The sequence below is a fragment of the Pinus tabuliformis genome, chromosome J (genome assembly GCF_031772625.1).
Source record: "Pinus tabuliformis cultivar Carrire ecotype Pingquan chromosome J, CPIR1, whole genome shotgun sequence".
Taxonomy (NCBI): domain Eukaryota; kingdom Viridiplantae; phylum Streptophyta; class Pinopsida; order Pinales; family Pinaceae; genus Pinus; species Pinus tabuliformis.
Genome location: NC_142295.1, coordinates 486494942 through 486503084, shown reverse-complemented (window position 1 = coordinate 486503084; position 8143 = coordinate 486494942).

The following is an 8143-nucleotide window of genomic DNA, read 5'->3' as shown; positions in this document are numbered from 1 at the left end:
TGCACTCCTTCACTGTGACCTCTACTGCAGCAGTTGCATCCTTGACAGCAGCCTCGCATTGCTCTCTGACTTCCGGTGGAGTCGAAGACTAGGCCCTCAACTCAAGCTCCATGATCTTAAGGTTCAACTCAAACTGAACCTTAGCTAGCTCCATCCTTGCGTCGCACACACCCGCAACGAGCTTTTGAATTCTTGCGTCGACCGACGCATCCTCTGGGATATTCAGCTCTGGAATGGTTCTGCAGGCCTCAGCTACCACAGCTGTGGTGTGCTCATTCTTCTCTGTGATTGTTTTAAGGAGATCAAGAATGGAAGTCTTTTTTATGAACATCTGGGCGTTGTTGACCTTCTGCTCGCTGATCACATTCAGCGCACGCTGCTCTCTGGCCCGAAGTTCTATGAAAACTCCATCTTGTAGAGTGTAAAGGGCTTCACTTGGCAATGCGACCAAGTTCAACCCAACCTTCTTAAGGGAATTGACGGTGGCCTTGTCAGCTTCCACTTCTGTAGTTAATGCTCCTTCCAGCAGCACGACATCCCAGGGATCCAAGGAGCGGACCAGCTCTGCTGTGTCTGAGGTCCAAGGTGCCAAGCTAGTTGACGTTGTGCTGCACTGTCCCACACTGGTATGCACTTGAGTGGCCTGGATCTGCAGCTCACGCAGACCCGTCTGAATGGCGACCAAGGCTTGCTTCTGCTGTTGTTTGAACAGCTGCAGCAGTTATGTGGTCGCGTCCCTCATTATGTCCCTAATATCATTCAGATCACCTTTCGTCAAAGTGATCGGGTCAAGTGATGATTTACTGACCTTGGACTTCTTTCGTGATCCTACCTTTTCCTGCTCCCAAGTGCGCTTAACCTTGAATGGAGTAGTCTCCTAGTCTGCACCTCCCTGCCCTGATTGCTGCTCTTCTTCCTCCATCTACAACAAAGGAGACTTATGACTTCTGTCAGAGTCATGGTTTTCCTCTTCTTCTTCCTCCTCTTCGGCCTGCTTCTTAGTAGTGCGCTTTGCCTTATATTTTTCTTCAGCTTCATGTTTCCTTCTATCGACCAATTGCTGCATCTTCAGTCGGGCCTCTTCCTTCTTCTGCTTCGTGGCGGACTTACTAGACCCAGCTAACAAGTTTGACGTCGTGTGCCACTCTAATGGCCAACTCTCTAGGACTGCTATGATTGCATCATCCGTTTCCAGGTATGGAAGATCATACCATTTTTGCTCGGGGTCCTTCCGTGCCCAGATGGAGACACAGTGGAAGTTCACTTTGAACTCCACATATCCTGACAACTACTTAAGCACAATTGGGGATAGCCTTGGCTTGTGGTTGATCGCGGCGCAGATGCTTGCCTCCATTAGTACCCAAAATATTTTCGCATCCTTGACCCTCACGGCGTCCTTGGTGGCCCAAAGTGAAGCAAACTTTGCTGCTTCTGGTAGATTTGACACAACCAGAGGAAATTGGCTGTCCTCTGGTAATTCCCATGTGACTAGCACAATTGAGAGTAAGAGCCAGGCATAATGGAAGGTCTTACTCTTGTCTTGTGCTTCTCTGTAGTTCGTGAGGAATTCCCTGCAGAGGTAGTGCACCCAATTAAATTGTATGCCCTCCACGCACTGGGCTGCTAATGACACAACAAGTGTTGGCACTTCATCTGCGTGACACTTCCTCATGATTTTCCCAGCCAAAATCTGGGTGGCGACCTTAACCGCGGGGTCAGTTATGTTGTCAATTGAGTACCCGCACAGTTTCTTGGTGAGCTTGAATTTGTCCTTCATTCTTATGGTAAGGTCACGCTCGCCCGTCTTTCCGCCAAATTCCATGGCTGGATTCAACCCTAAATGTGGTAACGACGTGACCCTATGGATCAACATATCTATGATGGGTATCGGTTCTCCTAACCACAGGCACCCATTGTGCACTAAGCATAGCAACTGCTTGATCACCATCAGGGTTATGGGCATGTGGTGGTAATGCGGCACCCATAGCAGGTTTAACAGTCATGCCTTGTCCACCCCCTTTATCCACCGTCGCGGCTCCAGCACGGTGACACCAGAATCATTATAAAACACACGGGTCATAAAGGTTTCAGTCGCCATGTGGGGGAATCGCTCTATGTCCGCCAAGTCCCAATCCTCTAGCTTAAGACCAGGAATGTGCACCAAGCGCGGCCCTTCAAACATGATCTGGTCAGGCAACAATGGGGTATTTAGCAGAAATTTCCTTGCATCCAGGTCCTTTGAGACCTTCACCTTACCCTGGTGGGGAGGGATGTACTCAGGAAACTTTGAGATAGGGTCTACACCCTCTATGTCAATGTCTTCTACGCCCATATCCACATCTTTGGCACCCTCCTCAAATTCTAAATCTACCACCTTGCCTTTCTCCTGCTCGGTGGGCTTTTCCTTCTTCTGGTGTTTCCTTGGCGACTCATGCACCAATTGTGTTGCTTTCTGCTTATCCTTCTTTGTCTTGGGACCCTCTTTGGGTGGCGTAGGCCTCGGCTTAGGCGACCTCTGCGATTTTGGTACTTCCGTAGGCATTTGCGCACTCACAACCTCTGGGCAACCCCCTTAGATGTCATTGATCCTCCCATACTTATGGTTTCTACGGGCATCGACATGAATCCATTAATAAGATCGTGGGTTGCTTTAGACAACTTGTGAAATAATGAACTAGCCATCAAAGCCTTAAAATAGTCAGGGTTCATGCGCGCCTGATATCTCAACACCTCAATTCTCAGAATGCAAAGTGTTTTTCGTTGGGTGGACATCTGTAATTTATAGGCAAATTCGAATTTGAATCTGACTGTTCCGTCCAAAAGCCGCTCATAAATGCTAGATTGGCGGCAGATTTTCACAGATCTCGCTCTTAAATTCCGACTTAAATGATGCCCCCTGCTCCATTTAGCCGTTTTCCCACTGTCAACTCATCAATAGTGACCATAAAGGTCACTTTCTGGCTTCCCTGTGCGATATCCCCTTCTATAGCGCAACTCCCTTCGTGCTTCCATCGATACTATGACATTCCTCCCTTCCACGCAGTTCCCCAGTTGCGTAGCTCTACGACCCAAGCAGTGTAGTTTATAGTCCCGCGCCTCCTTTTAGCTACCTGGAGTGCAAAAACTGTGCCTCCACCATATAGTCATTTGGCCAAATCCTCGTGTATGGCTCCCAACCCTGAACCAGGTTCAACATTAATTAGCCAAGCAAATCCCTACACCACTGGCCCTTTCAACATCAATCCACGGAACGCGGACTGAAGTCTCACCCGAAGCAGTATGGGGGGATGCAGGAACCAAGTTTCTGCACCATGAGATGGTAGTGATGTCGTTTTATACCTTAACCCCTCCTTCACGCAGACCGATAAGCCCCTTTAGGGCTTATTGATATACTTCTCTTATTCGGCTTCGAGACCTTCACGAAGGTCTGCGATTGTCCTTCGTGTATCCTAAATAGGAAATTTAGGCACTTAGGCACCTCTGTGACTACTCTTACTGTAGTATTTATCCATATTAGCTTAAGGGGTGGATAACTTCAACATGCATTATGATTATCTTCGCGTAAACATATATTCTTACTTGCGTTCATATAACAAAGTATAACACATAGATTCGCGCATCAATACAACATTAAATCATAAATGCAGTACTCAACATAACATGATCGCATACACTCATAACAGAAGTAAAATAGCTCATACATAGGTATTTCCAGAATAATTCTCTTTATTGATATTCAGATCTCCTTTACAGACTCTGACTACCCTACGCACATAGCTGTAGGGGTTTGAGCACTCAGCTACAGACTTCTACCCTAGGCCTCTGCACACTCAGCTGCAGAGCCTCTTTCCTACACTAAGAATCTTCGCTCTTAGCTCTCACAGACCCATTACATCAATCAATTGCCAAAAACTACTAAGAACTGCCTTAGACTCTTCTAAGACTCTCCTTTTTATACATTCCCATGGTCCGCGGACCAAGGGTGGATCTCATAAAGCCAACACAAGTTACCTAAACTAAGGGTGGAAACCCTTGATGAATCTTTACATATTTGCACTCCACGACCACAAAATGCGAAGACTTTACATTCTTTATACAAAACTTGGGCCTTTAGCCCCAAAACTTGGGCTTTTAACCCCAAAATTGACCCTAGGGGACCCGTTCCCAACACACATAATCATTAATTATGTACATCGCAATCATCATCACAACTAATAATAACATCAATTTGGTACAATCACAATGATCATCACATCCACGTAAAATAATTGAATCAACATGATGTCCTTAAGGAATCACGCAAATGTCAAATGATATATCAAAGTTAAGATAGTGTAATTCTTAAGTCAGTTAGAGTGGGGCATTACAAATATTAACTTTGTTTCATGTTATTTGAATGTTTGAACTTGTAATAAAGATAAGTTTGTATGTACATTTGATCATATGTTAACTATTAACTTTGTTTCATGTTCAGTGAATGTTTGAATCTGTAATAGAGATAAGTTTAAGTAAAAAAAATGTTGAACACTTGAATTTGCAATCGAGATAAGCTCAAGTAAAAGGAAATGATAAGGAAATCTGATGGGAAATTCAATCCTACCCAACAAATGTATCAACATTTGTTGGCTTTAATACCCTAAAACAAACACACATACAAATAGACTTGAAGAATAAGAAGCAAGAAACATAGGAATGATAAACCCCCAAAGGGGAAATTCATAGATTATAACATCCCCTATGTTACATTTACTGTACAAATCACCTCTTATATAACCATAAGCGATCATAACAATTATTTCAAACTCAATTATTACATTTTAACTAACCACACAACAATTCATCCCTACGTTTCATCTCTAACTAACTTTATTTCTCAGATCACAAGTAGGAGTTACTCCAGCATTCTCCCCCTTAATGAGTACTTGTGATATTAAAACACATTCTTCATTTTCGTCTTCCATGATCACTGTTATTTCTTTATGTACCTGCAAAGACATAAACCATTTGACTCCCCCTACATCATGACCAATTATTATCATTAGTTTTTTGTGATTGACCTATAAACATTAAACGTTTGAGTTTATGCATAGGCTTACCCTCACAAGCGGCTTTTGTGTACCAATAACAACACACCACATTCTATGGTTTTTATTGACCACAATCATTGATGCTTTAAACCACAAACTTTACTTTACAAAGAGGTTTCTACAAAGTGGTTTTAAGAGTACCATGAAATTTTTCACATAATTAATTTTTGGGAGTATACATATCCCATCAATCTTACATTAACATTGACCTAGGTACATTCAATTCAAATAAGGCTATTAAACATTTTAGTGATGTTTTATTTGCATCTACAATTTCTTTTTATGGATGTTTATTTTCATCTTTAGATATTTTTTCATTTGCATCTACATTCTTCTATGTAGTACTATTATTCTCGCCTTTATTTCTTTCTTTCTTTGTCCCTTGCATGTTTTCATCTTCTTTTATTCTTTGTGTCATCGTCTTTCTATTTTCATCTTCCTATGTAGTTGCACCATTCTCTTTGTCATCATCTTCTTTCACCAATGGCCATTCTTTTATATACTACATTATCTTCTTTCATCATTCTCTTTCTTGTTGCATCATCATGTCGTTCTTTTTGTTATTTGTTGTCGCATCATTCTTCTATCATGGAGTCACCTTCTTTCCTACAAAAAATTCATTATTGATGTCCATATAAAAAGGAATCCATCTACCAAGATACATGAGTATTATTCATTGTACTGTCTAGTTCTCTAAGAATCCTTTTCAGTTACATGATACATAAACTTAAACTCTCTCTTCAATATAACTTGGTCATCACATTCTAATATAAGCCTAACCTTATGAGATTAATCGCTCACTTTTCTCGTTAATCAAAGACTCAACTTCCTTGATCTCACATTAATCTAGCAAATGAGTACACCTTACACCTTAGTACCTACCCTAGTGTTTAATTCCATAAACTGATGTCACATCCCCTCTATGCATAAGAGGATACACCCTACATGATTACCACATGTGAAATTGTAGTTGAACATGTACAGATCATATCGAGATTGAAAACAATGAACAAAAAATACAACGAAAGTAGAAATAAAATTGATAGAGAAAAGAATTAATGAATTTTATTCATGCACAAAAATAGAAAAATATGAGAGAATACAATTCCATGAAATATATTCTACATGGTTGAACTAATATGGTAATGAGTCTAGTAATGAATCTAGATAGATGTGAATATGTAGTAAATAAAACTAACACCCAGTCCTAGTTAACTAGACATGCAATCATTAGTTGAATATCTCACACAAGTGGAGATAGTCCTAGTTAACTAAAGTGCATTTAAGTGTATGTTATCTCTAATACCCCACCTAAAGCACTATTAGAGAGAAAAAATGAATGGGTCTCAGCAAGAAGCCATGTAAGGTACCAATTTTATAATGCATATAAGTAACATAGAACAATTGCAAGAAGAGGAAAGAAGGAAAATGACATGGGAATGAAACCCCCCCTCAAAATACAATATTGGAAAAGAAACACAACTACTAGGTAGTTGTGTCCTTCATCCCAAGGTGGTTTCACAAAAAGTGAACTTCTGCTCAGTGAAATTTTTCATGAAGATGTTGACAATCTGTTCAGAAGTGGTATAATAGTGCAATTCGATGACCCCATTATGTACAAATTCTCAAATGCAGTGCATGTGGATATTGATGGTTTTCGTTTATTGTTGTTGCACTAGATCTCTACAAAACTTTAGTGTGCTTTGATTATCACACCAAAACAATGAAATATGATACTAAGCTCAATAAGGAAGTTCTACAACCAAATGTCTTAAATGGCAATGTTTACTACACTTCTGTAGTCAGCATTTGTTGATGATAAAGAAATCATGGATTTCTTTTTGCTATACCAAATAATGGGGCCAAAACTCAAATTGAGAACATATCTTGAAGTGGGATTGCGATCAATATTATCTCCATCTTAATATAAATCAATGTGGCCAATGAGACCCAAATTACATCTTGTTGTGTAATGAATCCCATAGTTGATGGTTCCCTAGACATATATGAGTATGTGCTTGACAACTTTCCAATGCAGTACATGTTGTTCCTGCATGCATTTGGAAACTATGCCTACTACATATGAGAGATCCAGATGAGAGTAAGTGTTATAGAGGAGATTCTTGACAAGTTGTCTATACATGGTGCAACCAACCAACAGTGTATCCTTTCCATCCTTAAGGTGTACCCCTGATAAGAAAGGTGTAGTCATTGGCTTACATTCAATGATGTGAAAGAAAACTAAAATATCTCTCACGTACTTATACTAAGAAATTTTGATTCATAAATCATTCTGGTTGATTTTTAGTCCAAGTAAGAAGTGCAACATACTCATATCTGTCATCGAAAACATGTCATGAAAAGCAATTTTAACTATGGTAATGGTTGAGGATGAACTACCTATGATTAGTATATCATCTACATAAAGCACTATGAGCAACAAAGAATCAAATGTTCTTAGCATAAACATTTGGAACATATTTGGAGTGAATGAAATGTTGAGAGTAAATATAAATCCATTTTGGTATACAATTCTCTAGGTGCCTACTTGAGGCCATAGAAAGACTTCTTGAGTAGGAAAAATAAAGATGATCTCTTAAATATCCTTATGGTTACTCCATCTAAATTTTCTCTTTGATATCATAGTGAAAAAATGCATTCTGCACATCCATGTGGAGAATCTCTCACCTTCTTGCTACTTCAATGGAAAGAGTTAATCAAATAGAGTCCATTTTGGCCACTGGAGAAAAGGTTTCATCATTATTGATGCCATGAACCTACTGAAATCCTTTGGCCACCAACTGTGCTTTGTATCTGCTCATAAGTCATTCCACTAATTTCTTTGTCCTATGGACCCACTTTCATTTTACAAGCTTATGATCTGAATATAGTGGGACCAAGTCCCAAGTTTGGTTCTTAATGAGGGAATTTTACTCCTCATCCATAGGTTCTTCCCAGAAAGGATTCCCTATAGCTTCTCCATAAGTTTGAGGGTCAGATGCTAGAACCATGTAGCAATGCATCATAATAACTAATTTTGTAGCTATAAGTGCATG